A 25865-nucleotide genomic window follows, 5' to 3' on the forward strand; every position below is an offset into this window, starting at 1 on the left:
AAAAAAAAAAAAAAAAAACATAATTCACACTTCACTTCTGCTGGATGCCTCTACAATTTTAGATGGTAAATGTGTTCTCGAGTGTTTTGCGCAAACAAAGCCGAAATGAGAAGTGAAGGCAGAACGCCTTGATCAACACGATATTGAAATTGCTGTAGCTGGCCCGGTTGTAGGCTTCACGATTTGCTACGCCTCAGTGTAGGAACCTGATAACGTTTCCTCACTAAAGGACTAGATTAAGATTCAAATTTAAATAAACTGTAAGAAATATTCTTTCTTTCTTTTTTTTAGAAATAAGTAATTGTGAAATCGAATATAATTATTAATAGTCTTGTGTAAACATAATTTTGTCAGAATTATAAAGTAAATAAATTACACACTTCACTTTTTTTATAAATAATATAAAAATATTATTTTATAAGACTGGCTATAAGCATCTATCTAACTAAAAAAAAAAAAAAAAAAAATTAAAATCCACAGTTTCAACTCATCGAGGAAACTGTGTCCTTGGCAATAAAGTACTGACACTTGGCAAAATATTGTGCGATCCTCATGGAAGATCAGGAGCTCCATAATGTCGTTGAAGTGTGTCTCATGAAGGACGAAAATAGAACAACACAAAATTCATAAAATAAGTGCTATATGGTAGCTTGATATCTAAGCTATTAGCATTATATTGAGTAGGAGCATATAATGCCCTTATAAATTTACATGATTCACTATTTATTTTAACATTCATCATAACTTTGTTAAAACTTGTCAAAAGTGTGAGTTGTCGGTGACCGTGTGCACTGGAAAGTAATATACATACATTCATTCATACTTTGGAGTTTCATGACTGAAATTTTTTTGGCTGTCATGTTATAATCACATTAACATTAAAATATATTAGGCAAAATTTTACCACTCTTTTTTTGTCACTTTCTCATCAAATTTTCTAAAACACTTACAAATTCAGTTTTCCTAAATTTTTCGATTTACAGTTAGTTTTCACGCCACCCTTGAAGAATGGTGCCAAAACTGGACGATTAAAATAAATCCCACCAAATCACATTTACCCTTCGTCGTAAACCTTCGTCTTGCCCCACAGTATCTTTTAATAATACCCCACTTATTCCTGTTGAACAGATCCGTTACTTAGGAGTAAATCTGGACAAACGACTGACATGGAAGCCTCATACAAGACTGAAAAGACAGGAAACTACTCGTCGATTCCGACTATTACAACATTTACTATACAAACGGTCCAAACTTCCAATCCATTACAAAAGACTGATCGACATGACTATTATAAGGCCTATCTGGACATACGGAATTGAGCTATGGAGCTCCACGAAACCATCTGATTCCTCTCGAATCCAATCCTTACTGTCCAAAATCCTTCGTAAAATCCTTAATGCTCCTTATTTTGTCACAAACCAAATCATCCATCAAGAACCTCAATGTCCCCTATGTTGCCGATTGGGCCAGAACCAGATACCAATCTTTCCATAATAAACTTCCCAACCACCCAAACCAACTCGTTTCTAGCCTGGCTTCTCCTTCACTACCTAATAATCCTCCTAGGCGTCTGAAAAGAAGATGGCCTCGAGATCTTCTCCTTTAGAAATGTTTTTGGAGTTCTGTCAATGGGTAGATTCTCCACATGTTTGCATCATGTCATAATATAACTTACAGGAAATTTACTTGATGTGTATATATGTAATTGTATATTGTAAATAACAATAAATAAATCATTAAAAAAAAAAAAAAACAGTTAGTTTTCAAATCTGCAATTCATACCAGTTTTTTGTTTTTCTTTCTCTATCCATATTTGTTTATAAAGATTCTATGAACTATAAATATTTTCTATACGGTGTATACAGCTGATATCCCAACCCACCCTAACACAGTCCTAACAACATACGCTGATGACACATGTATACTGTCTAGAAACAACGACCCTACTAACGCATCACAAACTCTACAGACACACACATACCACTATTATAGATTGGTGTCAAAACTGGAGAGTCAAAATAAATCCTAATAAATCCCACCAGAACACCTTTACTCTCCGTCGTAAATTTCTACCCTCCTTACCTAAAGTGTCCTTTTTAAATACTCCATTAACGCCTGTTGAAAAGATTCGCTACTTAGGACTTCATCTTGACAAGAGACTTATCTGGAATCCTCAAACAAGACTGAAACGGCAAGAAACTGTTCGCAGATTTCGATTGCTACAACACCTACTTGACAAACGCTCTCAACCTCCCATTCATTAGTGAGCATCCAGGAAAACATACGCCATCACTGTTGACACCGCCTTCAGCGGACCCGGCAACCATTCTCATGCCAAATGCCATCCCGGCAAAACAAGATAATGAAATAGCCGGTATATATATATTTTTGTAAATGCCTATTTCTTTGTTCCAGGAGGTAAGTAAAAAAAAATCTCAATAACTACAAAAAATTATTACATAGTATGACAATGAGACCGATTTGGACATACGGAATTGAGGTTTTGGGTTCTATCAAATTTCTCTCGTATCCAATGCTTACAATCCAAAATCCTCCGTAAAATCTTTGATGCTCCTTATTACGTCACAAATAAACTCATCCACAAAGACCTTAACTTCTCTTCCGTTGCAAATTTGGCCCAAAATAAATATGAGTCTTTTCATTCCAAACTCCTTTCCCATCCAAACCCATTAGTTATTATTTTTTCATCCTTAAAAATATTTGATAATCCACCGAGACGTCTGAAAAGAAGATGGCCACGGGACCTTCTAATCTAAATTAATTTTGATGTACCACCATTGGGTGGGGTTTCCTTCCCAAGATTTTTAAGTGTTTGAAACACCACAAATTTACTTATTGTATATTTTTGTACAGTTGTAAATTATAATAAATAAATTAGGAGAGTGAAATATGATGAAAATAAAAAAAAAAAATGATATCACAACATTAACCTGTTTTAATAATATATCAACTCGTCTAGATCTAGAAATAAAATCTAGTTTATTTCTAAATTTCATAGTTTCTTTTATTTATTTTATCAAGATCAATAACAAGAAAAGATAAATTTTATATATTATTAGTACAATTTCATTTTATTACGCGTATTATATTGATAATGTACAGTATATAGTTTATTGATAGGGGCTTAAACATAAAAAAATTGAGGGAAACCGAACAATGCCCGCTTTATTACACGTTCTTATAGTGAGTAGATTTATGGTTGAAAGCATTAAACAATAATGTTCAGTACAGGGGACCTGTCTTATTCATAAAACATAATGGTGTTTCTTAATCCTTAGATTAAATCATCATAAGGGAGGGATTAAACCGCCCTTTTCTGGTTTGGCACCAATGGCGCGAAGCACCGTGGAAGAGAGGAGTGTAGCATTAGGATAATATGAAATCATTGCACACCAAGATAAGTTCATTATTTAATTTTTTTAAATAAAAAACATTTTTATAAATTAATCGTGCATTTACTAAGAAAAAAGTAATCGAAGTATAGAATTTGTTATAAACATAATTTGAACGAAGTAGCCTCTTAATACATGCATGCATTCCTAAAAAAAATGTTTTAAAGGAATACTTTTTCTTGTACAGGGATAATGCATATAAGTGCATACTTCACATTCTATATAGCTCAGTGGTTTCCAAACGATGGTCAGCGAACTATAGGCGGGCCACGAGAGGCTTGGGCATATATATATATATATATATATATTTGTGTTTATTTCTTGTTAAGATATTTTTTCCCGATGTTTGAGTACTTAACCTAAAGGGTTTAGTTGGTATATGAGTATATGAAGTCAAAAGTGACTCAGAAAACAGTTTTAGACCACCTTATTATCCAGTATTTTCCAAGACTCCTCTTTGCCCCAAGTAAGTTAATAGTGGGAATTTTCCGCACAATGTTCAATTTCTTAGTGGCCCGCTGACTCCTAAGGGTATGAAACTGTTCTAGCTGCATCTGAAAACTGATAAATAATAATGATATTGATATAGGGAACCCTAATTTGAACGTAAACTTCTAAATTACAACAGAAAATCAGCCGTAACTATTTGCATCAATCTTCATTTTAACAATAAAACTATCATTACACAGAAAAATCAAGCGGATACTTAAGCAAATTTTTTCGAAACGGAGTGTGTTAACAGAAGAAGGTTTCATGGTACGAATTCATTGCACAGGAGTCCGAGGAGAACGCCTACGGTATCCCGAACAGTGTGACAATAGGCAAGGTTAAACGGATACAGGTAATGGCAAATAGAGTAGGAGCTGCCCAGGCAACTACCATTAAGGAAAGGACGCGGATTGGGAAGTAGGTCCCAGAGCGCACGGTTCGGAACGTTGTGGGTTCGATTCCCACCTTTGACAGTTAATATTTATTTTTCGGCGGTCCCGAAAAATGAATCTTGACCCCCCCCCCCACCTTGGTTAGTACGCGGCGGAAACTAAGGTAGCCGCAGGGGCTAGCAAAAAGGACCACTAACTTGTCGGACTTGTTCCCTCCACCAATTACCAGCACTATTAGGAGGCTGCAAGAATCTACGTTGATTATACATATTCCAGAGAAGATTCATCCCCGGATATTGTACTTCCAACGAAAAACTCGAATTCGGAATTTTTCACGAATCCTTCCACTTACTTTTTATTCCATATAAACAGGAAAATGAAAATAAAGTATGTGACCAATATTTTTAGGAAATGTAATGTAGTTTAATTTTTTATAGAACTTTCTTCACTAGGTCTAATAATTGCCCAGATATAGGCAAAAACAGCTTAAAAAATGCTTTTGTCTTCCTCCCCTTAACGTAAAACGTGCAAAAATTGTGAGAAATCTGTACTATCCTATGTACTTGGCACACATTCTTATCATAAAATTAAAAACATTATTTATCGGTATAATTTTTTTTAAATTATTTATACAATGAATTGTCCAATTATTAAAAATTATTACTACATCTAGTCATGATTTACTGACTGTAATGAGTTGTTGACATTACCTAAATATTTTGATTAATACATACAAAATACATGAAGTGTAGAATGAACATATAAGCCTGTGTTAATATGTTCCTAAATCCTGAGTCACTGTGTAACCAGTGTGGACTAGCAGGCCTAAAATTGTTTACTGTCCACTTCAGGTTGGTTATATTGTTGATTATATCCGTTGCTTGAAGCACGTAAATTCTCCTTTATGAGAGAGTGAGGTACCTGAAATGTGAGAGAGGGCTCATATACTGATATGCGACATAATATTTAAATACATGTTGTCCACTATTATTTGAGCTATATAAAAAGAGGTGAAATTAGACCTTAAAAGAAACATAGTTAATGTCTGGTTCTCTACAGGAAAGGAGAAAATGATATCTTAGGTTTTATTTTTTTCGGTTTTTCTTATGGTCTAATCCACTTTTTTGTTAAGTGGGAAGCGGCAACCCAAGACCTATACCTAGGTCCCATTCTTTATACGTTTTATACAGCTGACATCACAACCCACCCTAACAACATACGCTGATGACACATGTATACTTTCTGTAAACAACGACCCAACTAATGCATCACAAACACTACAGGCACACATAACATCTATTGAAGAATGGTGTAAAAACTGGAGAATCAAAATAAATCCTGACAAATCCCCACCAGATCACCTTTACTCTCCGTCGTAAACCTCTGCCCTCCTGACCTACAGTATCCTTTCTAGATACACCACTAACGCCTGTTGAACAGATTCGATACTTAGGACTCCATCTTGACAAGAGACTTACTTGGAATCCACACACAAGACTGAAACGACAAGAAACTGCTCGGAGATTCCGATTGCTACAACACTTACTTGACAAACGCTCTAAACTTCCCATTCACTACAAAAAATTAGTATACACTACAATAATCAGACAAATTTGGACATATGGAATTGAGCTCTGGGGCTCCACCAAACCATCAAATTCTTCCCGCATCCAATCGTTACAATCCAAAATCCTACGTAAAATCCTTGATGCTCCTTATTACGTCACAAATAAACTCATCCACAAAGACCTTAACATCCCATTCGTTGCAGATTTGACCCAAAACAGATATGCGTCTTTTTATTCCAAACTCCTTAACCATCCTAACCCATTAATTCTTAATCTTTCATCCTTAACAATCCCTGATAATCCTCCGAGGCGTCTGAAAAGAAGATGGCCACGGGTTCTAGTTTAAATTAATGTTTGAAGTACCACCAATGGGTGGTTCCTTCCCAAGATTTTCAAGTGTATATGAAACATACTACATATTTACCTATTGTATTATTTTGTACAGTTGTAAATTACTATAAATAAATAATTAAAAAAAAAAAAAAAGTATTTATTTTTTAAAAATCATACATTACATGCAAATGTTTTTCTCATCCCATTCCAAATTTCTACATTCAATGATTTTCCATGATGTATGGTGAGAAATTAGGGAGCGCGGTGGTACTGTGGTAAGGCATGATGCTACAAATTCCAAGGACCCGGGGTTGAATCCGACTGGACAGAAAATTGTTTCCTGTTACATTGTGGCCGTGTCCGTCAACCCATTGGCTTCTGGAGCACTCCTTGAGTCCTCCCAGCCTCATAAATTGGGTACCCTTACTTAGATAAAAATCTGGGGGTCGAGCGTAATTCTGACAAAATCACCTCCTTGCACAACCGTTTGTCTATTTACAGTACTCCCTTACAAATAACTGTAGCCTTAACGCTTCGTGGGTCATAGCGGTTCTGAGTTCAATTTAAATGTTGAGGAATTAGATTTTTTAACATACGTGAATTAATTCTTAAAGAGGTGCTACCTCTCAAAAGTAAAACTTTATAAGTTATGGTAAGGCTAGGTGTATGGTTGGCTCTAATATCAAAATTCCATATAAATAAATATGTAGAATGTAAATAAGAGGAATTAAGAACCACATTAAAGAAGTATATCAGTACACGTGCTTTTCATATCTCTGCCATTTTTGTTTTATTTTATTTTTTTTATTAAGTTTCTTTTCTGACGTCTAGTAAATTATTAACATTGAAGAGAACACTGTTAAAAATCCAAAATATTTCTTAAATTGGATAAAAATATAGTGTACCGAAAACAATGTTAGATTTATTCGTACAAGCAAGTAAAAATAAAACAATATGAATACTTCAACAGGCAGGCAGGATTTATTTTGAATGTTTCCAAATCGCCAAAACTCATAAATAGGTTAAATTATAATAATGGTTTCATCATATTCTGTAATTTGTTCTTTCACTTCAATTTTTTTTTCTATATTGAAATTAACTAGAAAAAATAAAGACTCCTTAGGATTAGTTGTATAGCTTGAGGTTAATTTTTTTTTTTTTTAATACAAAAATATATCACTTAATGATTTGAAAAAGAAACGAATAGACCAACTTATTTATAAACTAAGATTGTAACAAATCCATGAAATTCACTTTTCAAAAGAGGAAAGGTCTGAGTGAAATTCTTCAATCGAATCAAAAGTGTACACAGACAGGACGAAGAGCATTCCCTGGATAGAGTACTGATTCCATGACTGTCCGAAGACGGTGGCGTCTGAATTCATAAGTCGGAGGCGTGACTCGACTAGGAATCTGCTGTGGATTCCTTAGAGAAGTATCGGAGTTTGATTTGTCCAAACAAAGCCCATGCTACCATTCTTACCTCAAACCTATCTACAATCATATAAGTGTTGACTCTTTACTAGTATAGGGCTAGCGTATGTAATATGCTACTAGCACATTTGGAAGCAAACGTACTTCACCAAAACATGTAAAAGTGCCTAAATCCGATGTGCCAGTAGCATTACAAAACAGATTTATTTGTTATGGATTAACACAATAACAAATATCAAATTGAAATAAAAACATTACTTAAAAATACAGATTGATCACATTATGTCTAAACAAATTGAGTATTAAAATGTGTAACGTTCGAGTTAATTTGAAGTTGTCTATTAAGTAGTTATTATTACCATATGGGCGACAGACCATGGAGGTCTAAGTCCTCGTGCGATGTATCTCCTAATACATCGCGCGTTTCTTGACGTGGTTTAGCAGTGCGTAGGGTGGGTTCGTCATTCTCACGCCTATTTCTTGTGAGTACCACCCATTGGCTAACGGGCCTCACAAATGACCAGGGGAGGTTGTGATTGAGTTTTGTATTATTTTATGCTTGAAAAAAGCCCGGGTGGGATTGGGACTCGATCTGACAACCTTTGGGTTGGTAGACTGCCACTATTAAGTAGTTATTTCCAAGCGAAAAAAAGGAATTGAATAGTTACTACATATTTGTTATTTATTTATCTGCTGGGGTAAAGGTAAAAATATTTTTTTCACTTATCTTTGGTTAGAAAAGGCCAGAAAATGGCTCACTTTTCGGGGGGGAAAAATAATATTCTAGCGTACCGAAGTCTTGAAAGTAAAAGATTTCGCTGAATCATTGTGTATATAACAGTGGCATGTTGGTTTTTAAAAAAGATATTGTTGATTTTCTAACCTTCTCCAAACATTGACTAGAGTCTGTCTAGCTGAATAAAATCTCGCTTATTCTCTATTAGGTTCTTGCCAGTAAGCCTGAGCCTTTTTTCAGAATTGAGTTGTATCGAAAATTATAAGGTCTATAATTTTAACAGCCGGAGTTCTTAAATAAAATATTCAAAATTTAAAAACTCATGAACTTTTCATTGAACAGGCTATTTTCAAACTTTCATTCATTTCAAAATTAAATACAAATAAATGTATCAACTTTAAAACCTAGTCCAATTTATTCTAAAGTTTCTAACTAATTTGTTGTGAATCTATAAATAATCTCAATATCTGGAGAAATAATGAAGAATATTTTGATTTTTAAGACAAAGATACTTTATTGTTGGTGTAAATGACCCCAATAGTGGACACTTGTCAGTTCCAAACAAGAAAATAAAAGTTACAAGTGGCAGAATGGGTATTTTGGTAAAAATGTACTCAATTGCTATTTGCTGGGTGTTTCAAGAAAGATTAAACTCTGAAAGCATCACGGGAAGCTTAGAAGTTGGGATTATCAGCGTGCTAACTGGAAGGGACCATTGTGCCACAGATTTCGTTAAGGTCTTGGGAAAGTAAAATTAGTATTTTTAGCTATGAAAAACCTCAAAGTGTTTAGCTTTGTAACTTAACAAAAATATTATAATTTACAGAATGTTATGTACTATTATGCATATCATAATGTAATAATGTTTTTCATAAGTTTTTAAAAGAAAATAATCTTATCAGTCACAAACGTTAATGTTCACTGTATGATCAAAATAATCTTAGTTTTGTGTAAGAGCACCTGGTGTTCAGTATGAAGATAAAGATAGACCGAGCCTCCATACTTAAAAAGTTCAAAAAGTGAAGAAGAAAGAATCATTTTATGAATTATAACAGTTACTTGAGCTGGATTTCTTATGATTAAGGAAGAAAAATTAGACAGTGTGGAAATACTATTAAAATATCTAGAAAGAGAAAGATTTCATTTACGGCAGGTCAATTATGGTGTGAAAGTATTTTGGCAAAAAATTGAAAAAATCATTTCAACTACGCACAAAGTCAAAATTATCCTTAAGGTGTCTACTATTGGGTCATTTATCCTAATTTACGTAGACGATGGTTCTTGAAAATTTTATAAAATTGATCCTAATAATGGGTACATCAAAAAATCAAACACGCCCTTGTTTTCTCAAATATATCCTAACTTGAACGATATGTTACTATGATATTTAAAAAAATAAAAAGGGTGTAACAAAGTAATGGTTTTATTTTATTTTCCTTGCGTGACAGGACCTTTATATTTAAATTTACATTCCTCTTGTATTATAATATATTCATATATATATTTTTTATTTATTGATAAATATTACAATCTGCTACAACCTTGTTGGGTAATAAGTAATAGTGATAACTGATTACATTCATACTAAAATAAAATAACATAAGAATTAAAACAAATAAGTAATTTGAAGAAAAAAAAAATCTCTCTAAATATATAAAAACAGAATGATAAAGAAAATAAATATGTATATGAAAAAATAAATGAATAAAATAATCACCAGTCACATTTACACTCTTATATACAATATTTACAGTAACAACGTGAAGATCTCTGTAACTCTATCCCCCCCACGTAGGAGAGCAAGAGCAGAGCTCATTGAGATCCCCGCGCATCCCTCTCACCACGTCACTTATGTGCATAATTAGCAATCATCAGATGTATTTTCATAATCAATAAGCCACAAAAAAAGTATGCTAAATATAAGAGATAAAAAACAATAAATAAATAAAACAACAGGTAACATTTTTATTTTTTTATTTTATTAGGGAACATTGTGTATCCAGATTTTAAATTGTGTAAAATATATTCCTGCTCCATGTTGTTTGCTGTCTCCTTCCAGTATCAACCAAGCCGTCGTCATTTATTATCCAAATCAGCTCAAGCGGTTGCTTAACTTATCATATAATCAAGCATTTAGGATTTGTTTTTAAGCACCACTGAATTCTGTTTGAAATATCATATGAGGTATTTTTTCAGTAAGTTAAGTTGTCTACTCCATAACCAGGTGAATATTTGTTTCATACTTTTTTTTACGTTTTATACTAACTCATTGAAAATTATTTTGTGGTAATAATTGTATTCAGTTCTGAAGTTAAAAATGAACAACCCCATATAACTTTCGAGACGAAACTTAATACATAATTGAGAAATATTTTTTCAACCATGAGTAGCATATATTTTTTTTAAAAAAATATAAATTGACCGTAATATGTTCATAAATCTATACGATCTACCTTGCAATATTAACCAGATATTATTTTTATACTTTGGAGCCATTTTAAAACAGATTTTTTTCGTTTTGGTATTAAAAGTTTTGGTTAATTACTTGTAATTACTTTATTAGAATTAATTCTAGGTGGGGATGACATTTAAATATGGATGTAATTCATTATTGCAATTACTTTTGCTCAGATCGTAATTGCCATTGTGGTCACTCAATAAAAATTACAATAGTTCATCAAGTAATAGCAATTACGATTATAAGGTAAATTACTTTTTGCCAAACTCAAACTTGTATTTTCGATGAAAACTCGAATTATAGGTTATTTTATTTGTCGTATTTGACAGGATTATAACTAATAAAGGTAGTTATAGGCACCCTTTAATTTGTCTACATAGAAACTGTTCTAATACAAAGTTAATAAAAATGATATAAAGTATTTATAATCATAAATTTCTTTCTTGAGACTGGCAATTTTTTTACTAAATAATTCAAAACATTATCCAAATTATAGTCTCAAAACTTTTATTGTTTTTACACGTCCTTACTTGCTGTAAGGTTGTAATAAAAGTGTATGATAGTGGTAAAATGAAAAATATTTTTGACTGTGAATTTTAATGGATATTTGACTTATTCGATAAAAATGTTTTGACCTGGGCAGAATAGCCTGTATGAAGTGTTTGGAAAAATATTAAATAATATGTTTCATAGTGAATTAAGCAGATTGTCCCTGAAGATGGCCGAATTGGCCGAAACGTTGGACGTGTAAAAACAATAAAAGTTTTGAGACTATAATTTGGATAATGTTTTGAATTATTTAGTAAAAAGATATAAAGTAGTTTACCTCTGAGGTCCACAGATGATTTCACCCCATTTTCATGAATATTGATGACTTTGTTTGTGGGCGACATTAATATTAAATGCGTACAGCTCATCAAATAATTAACCTTTTAATGCGAACTTCTTCTTAGTAACTTAAATTTATGTAATTTATTATAAATTTAATTCACCAGAGTTAATTAAAAACTCTCAGTAAGTAATTTAATAAGGGCACTGCTAAGCCCTTCCAATTCCGCCGCCAAGAGGACCTCAAGAAAAGGATATTCAGTTCTCTTGTAGTTCTCATTTTCTTAAATGAAAACAAAAAGGAAAAGAAAAATAATAAGGGTACGAGATATGGTAAGGAGTTGGAACTGGAAGGAAATTTCTTTAATTCATTTTACGAGGTTGTAAATTTAGATTGTGTAACTCATTACGCAGCAATAATTAGAACACTGTTACGAGAATAAGTGACTACATGAGATAAATTACAGTATCAATTTTTTTAAAATATAAAAAGGATGAACTCCGTTTATCTAGTATTATTTGATTTGCACTTTTCTAGGATGACACGAAATTCCAGATTAAAGATGATAAATTAAAAATGGATTCAAATAAATAAAAAAGTCTTGTTATTAATAAAATTTATTAAAGTAATATGAAAATAAATTTACTTAAACTATGGTTGGATTTGATTAAAATAATAAATGATTTTTTTCTCATTTCACTGGTTAAAAATAATTTACTCACCAAGTTGTTTTTGATTTTATGAAAACAAAAAAGAAAGCTTCGGAGAAAAATTTTAAACAAGAGTAGTTGATTTTGACAATTTTGTAATTATGTAAATAAATAATTATTATACTTTTAAAAAAACAGGCACAAATGTTACAAACTATATATTTTCTTCTTCATAATGTTTTTATACAAACAAAATAAGTAGACTAAAAGAAATTAATTTTGAGTGAAAATGGATGTCTACTGGGTGTGAAAAAATCTAGTATGACAAGGCAAAATAAAAAATTAAAGATTGACTTTTCTATTCATTTATTAATAAAATACCTGTGATGAATGAAGTAGTAGGTATATGATCATACATATTTAGGATATATTATTGTACATTTTCCTGCAAACGTCTCTATTTTATGAGTGAAGATTCTCTATAAAATTAAAATTATGTCATTCAGTAGGTAATAAAACTACTATTAGTTTGTTTTCGTAACTCCATGGTTGTTATGACAACAGCCAAAAAATCACATTCAACCAAGAAAACACGAAACCATTTATTTTATCCTTTAGTTAATTATCTAATTCTTAAATATGGTATATTTATCTATTTTATTGTGAACTATTTTGACTTTGAGATTTCAACGGAAATACATGTTTTGAAGTTCAAAATGGACTTTTTTTTTTTTTTTTTAACAGTCGTACTAAGGGTATAGTGTTTGGGATGGGACTGCAAATTGTTGGTAACATTCAACCGACCGGAGGTGTCACTTTATAAAATTGATTTCCACATTTTTTTATTTCAATTTTCTGGAAAACGATTTTAATTAAACTTGTCATGTCAAAGTAAAATTGATTAGTCTTTAATATCAGCTAAGTTTTATTATAATTGATATGTTCTAAAAGAACTAAAAAGAATATCTTTTAAAAAATCGTCGTTTTATTTTGTTAATTTGAAAAAATAAATATTATTCATTTTTAGCAATAATAAAGAATTGATAAATATAAAATAATAAAGAAATAAATAACCAAAGGAGAAAAAAAGGAAAAATCGGGGTATTCCATTAAATAACTTGAAATAGAAAAATTTGGTAGCAAGAAATATTATTAAAAGAATTTGTTTTAAAACTATAGAAATTGGAGTTAGTACATTGTCAAATGAAAGCTAGAGGTTAAAAGTATTACCACAGTGAATAATATACAAATATCTGTTTTGACATAAGCGAGGATTAATTAAACTCATAACAGAATAGTAAGTGAAAGTTTTTGATTTGAGATCCCCACCCTTTTTTTTTTAATTAACTGCTTTCTAAATTGCAATAACATCATCTTAGATATATATTTTTTCTATAGAATAATATTATTCTGGCTAATAATGGTTACACTAGAGACCAATTTCAAGATGGAGAAAAGATGGGATTACGAGTAATTAAAATGTGCATTTTTTCTGGATTTCTATAAGTTTTGGATCACGAAAAATACTCATAGATTTACAACTGATGGTTTTTCTTTTTTTTTTTTTTTTTTTTAAATTTAAAATACTTTCTATACTCTGTTACATGTCAAATCAAGGCAGTTACTAAGGAAAGAACACCCTTCCAGCACTAAAAGTTGTAAATCATTGAGTATTTATGTGGCCCAAAACCTGATAACATTTAGAGAAAAAAAAAGTACAGATATCATTCTCTTGTCACCACACTATTTCTCCATGTTTAAATTTGACATGATTGCATTTCTCATACACACCACACTCCCCCCCACAAACTCACAGACCATATTACGTTTTTGTGAGACCTATTCATTTCAAATCAAAGTACTTTATAACGTGTATTTGTGTATTAATACGAAAATAAATAATTTATTGAATTTTTCATTTTTACAGAACATCTGCGATTTTAAAAAAATATATATATAATTATGAAGAGAATCTTGTGTCATCAGATTATTTGAAGGTTTATTTTTTAATATTTTTTTCAATTCTGCTGAACATAACATTTATGCTTCCTTAGACGCAGTGTGGAGGTCAGACAGGCAGGTAACCCCATTAATCATTTCCACTGCTGAGCTTTAACCTGATCAATATGTCAACTAAATCTTCTTATCCCTAAATCCCGTGGCGAATGTGTAACTGTGATGTTTGGCCTGCTCAGATATTAATGGCGTCAGAACACGACCTCCCGGCTATCAGATTCTGTCAAGTCAAATACCAGTCATCAATATTCTATCTAAGGGGATTTATCAGATCCTATTTATTGTTTATGTATCAATGTTGGCTTTGTGCTTTGCCCGTATCCGCGAAGTAGTTATGAATTCATTATGAATGTAATAAATCATTAATTTTTTTTATCTGTTAACGTGATTATTTAAAGACATTATTAACAAACTTTCAACTAGAACGTACTGCAGTCCTCCAGCTGACGGCCTAACGGGTAAATCCTGGAGCCCTCAAGTTAGTACGTTCGGACTCGAGCTGCTCAACGGTTTTGGATTAAGGAGACCCACTCCTGGGGGAAGTTGTTAATACAGGGCATGGGATGAAGTTTTGGGAGAGACAGCTTACAGCAATCCAGTAGCATTAGCTAGTTTAGACATGATGATATTTTACATTCTAAAATAAACCATTGTTATTGTCTGCAATTGACACATTTCTCCATACTGCAACCAATCAATTTTAATATGTGATTTTAGTAAATGACACTATCCGTAAAATATTTCCTTCTGGTGAAATAGTACTAATCTTTGGTTTACAAGTGAAATACACAATTTATTTTTGAAAGTAGAAATTGAAATTGTAAGATATTTGGTGATTTTTTTTTTTTGTTATGTTATGGAAATAGTAATTTTACTTTTTATAAGCATACTTTTTTGATAATAATAAATTATTTGAAGTTAAATCTTTTTAACATTATAGACTAGAGAAATTAAATAACTAAAAAATAGAAAATCTTGACTTAATACATTCAACTTGTAAGGCGACGTAGTATTTGATAAAGCTAATTTTAAATAAGGACTAAAATATGTCACTATTTTAATGTAAGGACACTTAAAATACTAAATAAATCTCAAAACATGATTTGATGTATTTGCTACATGATTGCCATTATAGTGATGAATACTAAAATTTTAACAAGATTAGGCTTTATTTTTTAATCGACCCCAAAATTTTGAAAAAATTAAAAACAGTATCTTTTTTTAGTATCTTATTTAGTCTGATAGAGCTTGAATTCTTTCTGAATTCCAATAAAGAGGAAGGATGGAAGAGGAATAAATAATTCCAAGATTTTTGCCTGAATTTTTACTCATTTCGTATCACAAAAAAAGATAGACTTACGGCATATGGTGTTCTGAAAGCAATTTCAAAACTTTTATTTTTTATTTTGAGGTGGCTGACTATGTTCAATTTCATATTGAAATTCCTTTCAAAAAATGATCTATAAAACGTCCCTCTAGCACAATCCACATAATTCTTGTGAAAATGATACTTTTTTTTATTTTCTTCATTTTCATGTTTCGTTTTCCGGTCCTTTCTTCATCATTAGGATTATAATACAGTTTCTTTAGTCTCTCTATATAATTTCGATTTAATTATATTTTGTTCCAGTTAGGTTCGAATTTTATACAGTAACCTTTCTTACTTTAATCGACTGTATTATCACAGTAAGTAAGCAGGAAATTAAAGTAAGAAAAGTATAATTATATGGATAGTTGGCAGGAAAAATAAATAAAACATATAATAATCCTGATGACGGAAAAATCCCTCGAAGCTTCGATAAATGAAAAGGAACAAAAAAGAGAGAAGAATAGATTTCATAAGAATTAAAATATTGAAAATAATTTATTTGTTTTAAGTTTATTATTCATGTAAAAAAAATTCCTGCTTTTATATGAGCTTTTAGATAAGCTACAAAAGATTCTTCTAATACAATTTATATTATAAATCTGCGAACAAAACATGTTGATAATCGACTGTTTCCTCAATATTGGAAAACTCGTATCAAAAACAGTTAATCATTTAAAAAATATATTCATCATATTTGTATTTACTTGGTATTATTAATGAACGAAAATTCATGAAAATATGTAACATAAACGTCGTTCAATACAAATTCACACCGAATGTTATTAAAAATATGTGTAATAATTATTGAAGCCCATCTCATTAGTGTGAACATTGTTTGTATTGCGTTTACAGACACATGATATGTCTACATCTATTCTACTGTAGTAGCTTTCATCTTTAGTTGATAGCGAATGTGGGTTTAATGTAATTACGTATAATCCTTCATAGCCCTCCCTGATGGGAACCTCCTATTGTCTGTATAGGGCTGTCGGACCACATAAATTTTCTATTTCATTCAATTTTAAATGCAAGCTTTTCTGAATTACAATGTAAGAACAATATGATTTCAATCCTCAATTCATTGCTGTCATATATAATTATTTCGTAATTTTAAGTTTAATATTTAATATCGCCAAAATTACAAACTCTGCCGAGTTATACAACATTATTAAGCAATATTAATATATTTTCTTGGAATATATAATCGAATAAACAAAAAAAACCTAATCCAGTTTTTAAAAAATGCGTTTACGTTTATCGGAGTTCAATCTGTTCCGTGTTTTTATGAGTAATAGAACAAAAATCTTTGAGACTTCTTACAGGTTTTCGGCCTAAAATACATGAGGTTTTTAAAACAGAACAAAGCAACAGAGAAAAGATACATATATGCGTGCGCGCGCGCACAAACACACAGCAGTGTGGCTGTGCCACATTAATAGTTAATAAATTAATTATATATAAATTATACTCATAGGCTGTTGATATCCAGTATGGTCCCGTCCATTCTGCTCTACGCAGCTGCGGTATGGAAGGATGCGTTAGGTACTGAGCTCTACAGAAGACCGATGGTGTCGGTGTATGGTCAGTGTGTGATCAATGCGTTTCGTTCAGTCTCTTATCCGAAGCTGCTTGCGTGGTGGCCAGGATGCCACCGGTTGAGCTGATCGCCGATGGGAGGAGGCGCTCTTATAATAGTGCAGACCATATTCCCAGAGATTTTTGAAAGGAGGCTATAAGAAAATTGCGTCTTGGCTGGTGCCCTACAATGAGGCTTGGATAAATAGAAACCACGGGGGAGGTAGAATATTACATCACTCAGTTTATCACAGGGCATGATTGCATCCGACCCTACTAGTATAGGTTTAAGCTCGATGACACTGGAGAATGTCCATTGTGACCAGGAATGGAAGAGAGTGCAGAATACATTTTCTACTTCTGTCCTCGCTTTCAAGAAGAAAGGATTGAGCTCCGACGCGTCTGCGACTCAGACCCGGCAGCAGATAATGTCGTCAACATTATCCTGCTTAACCACGATTACTGGATGGCAGGCCAAATATTCGCTGCACAGGTGATGCAAAAGTTAAGAAATGAAGAGATAGAAAGGCGATCTAGGAGCCTAAAGCAATGAGCAACAACGACACTTAGCCACTCCCTCCCCATGATATAATTCCTGACGGTGGTCCCGTGGAGGGAGAGAAACAGGTGTAGGGAGGTTAGTTTTAGTGGGTAATAATCAATTATATAGTTACAGAATACAAATATATAATACAATACATTTTTTTTTCATAACCCGTATTTCTGTATTTCATTTATGGTTTTTAGCATGAATATATATTCTAGTTCTGCACTGTTTCCTTCTTCAGTAGTGGCCTACATTTTAAGGAGTTTTGACTTGTATTTTTGTTGTTGTGGGCTTTCTTTGAATTTTATAATGTGCTGGGGCACACATTGGTTTTAAATTTAACTAAACCTAAAAAAAAACTTATTTCCTGAAGAGCTCGTGTAGATGATCTGTCTTCATCTTCTTCAGCGATGTTGGCCGCACAATCTTCCAACAACAACAAGTATCTCAAGCTACTTTTATAAATTTGGAGTTTGAGCCTTACTGAGAGTACTGGTGATGATAAAAGGTGGTATAACCGGTGTGATCTGAGACGGATTCGTTTGGTCTTCATATAGCAATGACCTGACAGTGTCATGTGGTGATCCAATTTAATGCCCAGATAAACTATGGAGTTTGAAGGCCTTATAGTACGGAGTTTGCCACTTGGAGCGTGCCGTGTCTACCTGAATGTTGAGATGGTAGTTTTTTACTATCTTCTGGCATGTTTTCTGCGCCCGCTTGAGGGCATGTTTGGCGCTAGCGCTGCTGCTATAAATTGTGATGTCGTCTGCGAAAGCGGCTATTGTGGCAATGGTGCAGTTATGCCCCACGACGTCCGCAGTGTATATGGAGAAGAGGGGAGGAGACAGGACCGCCCCTTGTGGAACACCGCATGTTACTGAGATTGTTCTGGAGTGATCTTCACGAACCCGTACAGCTAGGCTACGGTTGTTTAGAAACGATACTATAATGCTATAAAGCTGAGATGAGCTTGGAAGACAGTTTGCTCATAAGGGATGACTGAGTGTTCCTCACAAAAATCTCTGAGATAATTTAGAATTACACCAGCGCCCCCTCCGGTGCGTTGGCATCAAACCAGATAAAAACTCAAAAAACGACGTGCCAGCACACGTATTTAGGGAATAAGTTTTTTTAGGTTTAGTTAAATTTCAAAACCAATGTGTGCCCCAACACATTATAAAATTAAAAGAACGCCTATTCCAACAAAAATACAAGTCAAAAACTCCTTAAAATGTAGGTCACTACAGAAGAAGGAAACATTGCAGGACTACAATATATATATTCATGCTAAAAACCATAAATGAAATGCAGAAATACGGGTTATGAAAAAGATAACAAAATCATTGTATATGTATTGTATTATATATTTGTATTCTGTAACCATATATAAAAATAAAGAGGTTTGAAAAAAAAAAAATCATTGTATATATTGTTTATACAGTTGTAATTTCGATAAATAAATTAATAGACATTTAAGAAATTATTCTGGATTTTGCTAATCCAAAAAAAGTACATCTTGTAATTATTTAATTTTTCTATTTAATGTGTGTTACTTTTCAAATATAAAAGAATTTTAACTAGAGTATAGTTCGTAACCAAAGGAAATTCAGAAATTATTTGGAAGACTTCATCCCTAATCTAGAGAGCAATGGTACTCTATCCATATATCAATATATCCATATATTAATATATGGACATTTAAGTGCGTAGGGCTTCCACTTCGTGAAAGACTGTCTTAGGTTTTTGTTCAGGTTTTTTGTTGTTCTATTCCTGGAATGTTTTTAATTACGCACTTCAAACTTTTGTTCTGATTCCTGATTATTTTTTATGGTACTTGATCCTACCTCCGATTTCTTCTTGTATACTACACTTCCGTAATTTCACTTAAAATTCACCAAACTTTTAAGTACCATTAACGACCCAATTCCCGATCGGTTTCATTGTAATTTGTATTTAAATTGCCCGTTCCTGACTACTGGTTAGGAACCTATGTATAAATTATCATATATGACTAGTAATAGGCACATCCAGTAAGAGCCGTACTAACTTACATAAATGGCTTACAGGAAGTTCTTAGGTTTTCCTTGTTTTATACAACATGCTGGGGAACCGACTATTAAGTTATGAGTTAAGAAAGAGAAAATTGGTTTCTAATAAACATCACGTATATGAACTATAACAACTACTTTAACAGCAAGATCTGCATGCAAAGTATGAAACAGTCCACTCCCGGGCCCCAGTTCAAGCTCTGTTATGACCAGATAATTTATTTATTGTTACTTTAGCAGTTTATTTTATATCAAGAAACTATTCTCTATAAAGTGGGTAGCTGTTTCTTCATTGGGTTGGGATAAGTTTGCAAAGAATGCTGACATCATCTCGTTTTATAGCTGTTGATTAAGGAAACACCAGCGACGTGGCTGAGAAAGAAGCGCTGGGATTTCTTGGAACCCTGCATTTCCATTCACATGAGACAGAAAAAGCTAGGCAGAGTTCCTTAGGCTAAATCCAAGTATTGTATATAGGTGCAAATTTGTATTAGATGTATTTATTTATTTTTTACTTATACTTATTTTTCTTTGCCTTGTGAGTAAATATTATATAAGCAATTAAAATAGTATATTATAATGTAATATTATAATAATATTAGTAATGTAATGTTTTGCAACTGTTGTAATAATCTTTAATTTTTTATTTCCCTTTTTTATTTTTGTTGTTTTCAGTCGATATATGAGGTATAAATGAATATTCAGAACTGTATTTAATCCCTTAACGCACATTTTTTTTTTTAAACAGCCAAAAAAATATTTTTTTGAATGTAAAAAACCCAATTTAGAACATTGCCCTGACAAAAATTGTTTTAAAAAATACAAAAATAATGACAATTTTTATTCTAATTTTGGATATCGGTTATAATACCTACATATTCATACAACATTTACAAGGCAACCAGTCTAAACTTTCAATCCCTTACAAAAGACTGATCTATATTATTATAGTAAGGCCTATCTGGACATATGGAGTTCAGCTTTGGGCTGCACTATACCATCGAATTCCTCTCGAATCCTTACTGTCCTAAATCATTCATAAAATCCATAAAGCTCCCAATTTTGTCACAAATCAAGTCATCCATCAAGACCTTAATCTTCCATATGTTGCCGATTTGGCCAGAATCAGATAGAATTCTTTGATGATAAACAACCATCCAAACCCACTTGTTTCTAAACCTAGCTTCTCCTTCATACCTGATAACCCTCCTGGACATCCGAAAAGACAATGGCCCCGAGATCTTCTCCTCTATAAATGAAATTGGAGTTCTATCAATGGATAGATTCTCTACATGTATCATGTCATTTATAACTTAATTTTAAAATTAAAATTTACGAGTTGTATTTATTTATATACAGTTGTGAATAACAATAAATAAATTATTTAAAAAAAATCAAATATCTCCTAACCAAAAAATATACACTTCATGGCTGTAGAATTATTATTAAAATACCTATATAGCGAAGGTGTAATTGTACTATTGAAAAATTAACTATTCAACAAATAGACCTAACACACAAAGAACGAAAAGGAAGGTAGCCTACTTTGTCTTACTCTTATTGTATTTCTCTTGTTTCAAATTAAATAAGGAGTAATTAGAAAGTCAAACTATAATAATTTAAAACAAAATTTAAAAAAATACCACACTACCAAATGTTTTTAGACAATTTTGCAATAAATGTCTACATAACCCAATTTATTTCATTTTCCTAAATTTGTACCAACACCAAAGCAAACATTCTGGACTAAATGAAACATATCCTATTACGTAAAACGTGTACACTTCGTTAGCCTACACTAATTAAAATAAATACTCACCAACAGACAATTTACCGGCAACAGTGCTGAAGCTAGTCAAACTTAGATAGAGAAGGGACTCCTCTAACAAGATAAACGACATGTGGTTCGGTGTAGTACAAGGAGAAGCCAACTAACTCTCTAGTGAGCTCTTGTACGCGGTAAGGGATGGTAAATAAATTATCTTCTGTAAGCCCCGTAATTCTACTTTAGACTTGCTAATAGGGATTTAAGGTCTTGAAGTTGGGAGTGCAACTCTCCAAACATCTCCGAAGTCTGTACAATGATCGAATGCTTCAATCTTAGCTATCGCTGCCTCCAAAGGGTAATACTATTCGAAGTAAACGGACACAAAAGAAATCTACAATTCACCCTCTGGCATATCTATTAAAATTATCTTTTGGATAAAGGGGAAATGCATGGAAGAAGAAAGAGCCATGATGAGAAAATAAGTAGGTACGTTATATCCCACCAATTTACATATATTGTATTGTGTTGCAGTTGATAATATTAAAATTTATTATTTTATCGTTTTCATTATTTATGACAAAAAATTATGATTCACTAATAGTCGTTTATCGATAATTGTTAAAAGAAAGGCATCTCAAAACTATCGGTTTAAATATTATAATAATAATAAAGTTTCAACAACCATTTCATCAGAATTTTCATAAACAAAAAAATAATATGCGAAAATTTTGAAATTTATCATATTTTACACAATTACAAAATCCAAATACACAATTTAATTAACATAATATTTTATGAAATAAAAGTCAGTATGATAATTTAAGTACAAAGAATTCTTGTTTGAACTAGAGAAGTTAATTAACTTATCAGTCTTTTTCTCTTCTACAAACATTTGCATAAATAAACGAACAATTTAAATTTATGTTTTTTTTTTTTAATTACTGTTTGATGAGGGGCGTTAAGTTAAGAAAATAAAAGGAGTTGGAGGATGGGTTTGCAGATTTTTTTTTACTATAGCCAATACCGTTACTTACATAAGAAAAAAATATCCTCGATATTGGTACGAAGGAAGCAAAATGAAAAACCAAAGAGATGGACCTCACTTAAGAACCATCCAACCAGAACCATGTTAAGAACCATGTCCTTTGGAACTGACAGAAGTACCTCAATTGAGGTTTTGCCGCACAGTGTTAATGTATTTTACGAAAAGGGAATATATTAGAAGAACGCTTAAAAAAAGGAAAGGTCAAATCATTTTGTGCCCAATACATTTAAACTTGTGCAATAATAAATAATTTATAAGGAACGACTCTCGAACCAGTTCGCCGACGGATAGAACCATATATAATATGCCCGTAATCGAGTTTGGCACAAACGAGTTAGTTTGCAGTAACTATAGTTATTATATAGTTAATAATGACGAATCTGTCTGAACCCCAAGATGTACTACTAAGAAATCGGAGTATAATTAATTTATATATTTTTTGTTCTGGTGACCTTACTAAAGTAATGCATGGTTCCTAAATTAATTTTCATTTAATATACTTAGTAATTTACTTAGAAATAAAAAGAAAAAAGAAAAAAACTGCTCTAGCAAAACATTGTCTTCTACTTAAACAGAAACTTGATTTTGAGAACCCATAAAGAAAGGTCAAAACAAAAATTAAAGTACCTGGAGGCACTATATATTTTAGAAAATTTAAATAGTGTTGTAAATTGTAAAGCTGATAGCAAAGACCTCGTTAATTTCTTTTCCAAAACAATAGGTATTTTAAAGAAATAATTATATGTTTTTAGGTGGGTATTTCTTATTTTTCTACCTAATATTCATCTAATAATGAAGCATTTAAGAAATCCTAATTTAAATTGGAACGATTTATTAAAAATTATTTATGGTAAAAATTTAATTATTCTTGAGATTTGAGAGAATTTCGAACCATCATCGTAGTTTTACAATAGTTAAAATATTTTAATGTTTACAACCCCTCTCCTCCTAAAGAAGGTTCTAGCTAATTACCATGATGAGGTGTTCGGAGTTGAGAACCAATGAATTTTTATAATTATTTTTGTTTTAATTTTTGGTAAGTCCTTTTATTGTACGATATGTATTTTTCTGTTGAACCGTAACGGCCTGATGTTGTCTAAATGGAAGAAAATCTGGCGAGAACAATAAATTAATCTATTCTGAGACTACAATGAACTTTTTTGTGTACTTGGACTCATAAATAGTCTCCCCTCTTTGGTATTTTTTTTTCCACCAAGACCAAATTGTGATGAGTGCTGAAAGAAATTGATAAATTTCATAAATGTAAATGGAAGAAAGGTGCATGTTTATCGTTTTACTAAAGTGGATATATACGTTCTTCTCCATGGAGATTTATAAACCTAGAGATACTAACCAGCAATCTATTTTGTGGATAACTTTTTTATTTTTATTTTTATGATATTAACACATCTAGACATGCAAACAGTGAAGGTTTGACGTCTCTTGGCCTATTGAGCCCTATATGGCTAATCGCAAATGAAGAAAAAAATTGAGGTGTAGATAGTTGACCGTCGATTAATGATTGGAGAAGTTATTCGGGGGGTGCGGTCAGCAAAGAACAACATAAATAAACAAAACCATATTTATTTATTTTATGCTGACGTTTCGACCTGAATTTCAGGTCTTCATCAGGGCTATAGAACAAAAGAGATAACAACAACATTTATAGAAACATACAATTGAAAAGGAATAGTATACAAACAAATTTAGAATTATACAAAATATTGAATTAAATCATAAATGATAAGAATGTATAACTGATAATTGAATAATAAAAAAAAATTTAATTGATTGATAATCGTGGAATTGGATGGTAGTAGATTGAAAACAGCGACAGATGGAATATAATATCATGCAGGTAAGAAGATATGTATAATATAAGATATGTAAGTAGTGTCTAGAAAACTGAAAAAATAAATAAATCAATTGAATCTACAAATTGAACTCTATGACAGACAATGAAAAATAGTGAGTGGCTTATATCTGAATTACTATACTAATATATACTGAGTATTATGAGTATTAACTTATATACCTATACTAAAAATATAAATATAAATATATTATGGATATATATATATAAGTTACAGTCAGCTGGTAATTCGATGTCAGCTGACTGAGCAGATCAGCTGATCATGTGTATATATAAAGATGTGCTGAACCCAATAAAGGATAGTATGTTACAGCAGTTCAAACGTGTTACATCTTATTCCTTCTTCTTTTTGATATTTTGCTTTCGCCAATGCTTAACTGGTGCCGAAACCCGGGAGCTTTAGATACCGGATTAATTTTTTATCTTTTAAGAAGAATTTTTGTTGTTGTGGTTTTATCATCTTCAATTTTTATTCTCATTCATTTTTTTTTGTAAATAATGGCTGCTAATGGCAACAGTATCGTTAGACAAGCAGTCTTGAACTTGGAAGCTTTAAATCAACATGGGGTTCAAAACCCACCACCCATGGAGATGACTCCTCAACCACCGGAGCTTGCCCCACTACCAGAAGTTTCTCTAGCGGGAGCCCACGCTACAACACTTGAGTGGGTAAAAGTACGCACAGCAACCGCCTATAATATATAATATAATAAATATACATATACAATAGGAAAAGGTAGAATATGGATAATGGGAAAAGAATAAGGTAACAAATATGAGAACGAGAAAGGAGACTTACGTTATGGCGTAGAAGGTAGGCCTGCAACTGATTGATGTATGAGTTTTTTGAAAAGTCACTAGAGAGCGCTACTAGACGAGGCTAGAAACGTAACTGTCAAGAAAGACCGTTATGACACAACAGTTGATATGAAATACCAATGATAATAAGGTCAAGTTATAGCTAAAAAGAAAATATAAAGCCAGTGATATGTAAAAATACGGAGCCCAAAGGTCAAAAAATTATGAATACAAATTAATAAGAATAAAATAACGTCGGCATAAAATAAACAAATATGGTTTTGTTTATTTATGTTGTTCTTTGCTGACCACACCCCCCGACTAACTTCTCCAATGAATAAGGAAAAAATTGGTTTATTTTTGCCAATTAAATGTGAAGTCTTTTAAATTTTTACTGAAATAAAAAATAATGTCTTGGAAGGTTTTTGAACCCAATGTTTCTAAGTATAAGAATTAAAAAAAAAATGTTTATCCTCTTTAAAATCTTTAAAAGTACCTAAAATCCAAGATATTTAATAAAA

General features: G+C 31.9%; 1 protein-coding gene across 2 annotated transcripts in view; it reads right to left on the reverse strand.

Annotated features, from left to right (window-relative positions):
- Nmdar2 (NMDA receptor 2) overlaps positions 1-25865 on the reverse strand; it is a gene marked incomplete at its 5' end in the record, with an annotated part of 971135 nt that overhangs the window by 728248 nt on the left and 217022 nt on the right.

The sequence above is a fragment of the Halyomorpha halys genome, unplaced genomic scaffold, assembly GCF_000696795.3.
Source record: "Halyomorpha halys isolate HHAL.00 unplaced genomic scaffold, Hhal_1.1 Scaffold121.1, whole genome shotgun sequence".
In the NCBI taxonomy this organism is placed as follows: Eukaryota; Metazoa; Arthropoda; class Insecta; order Hemiptera; family Pentatomidae; genus Halyomorpha; species Halyomorpha halys.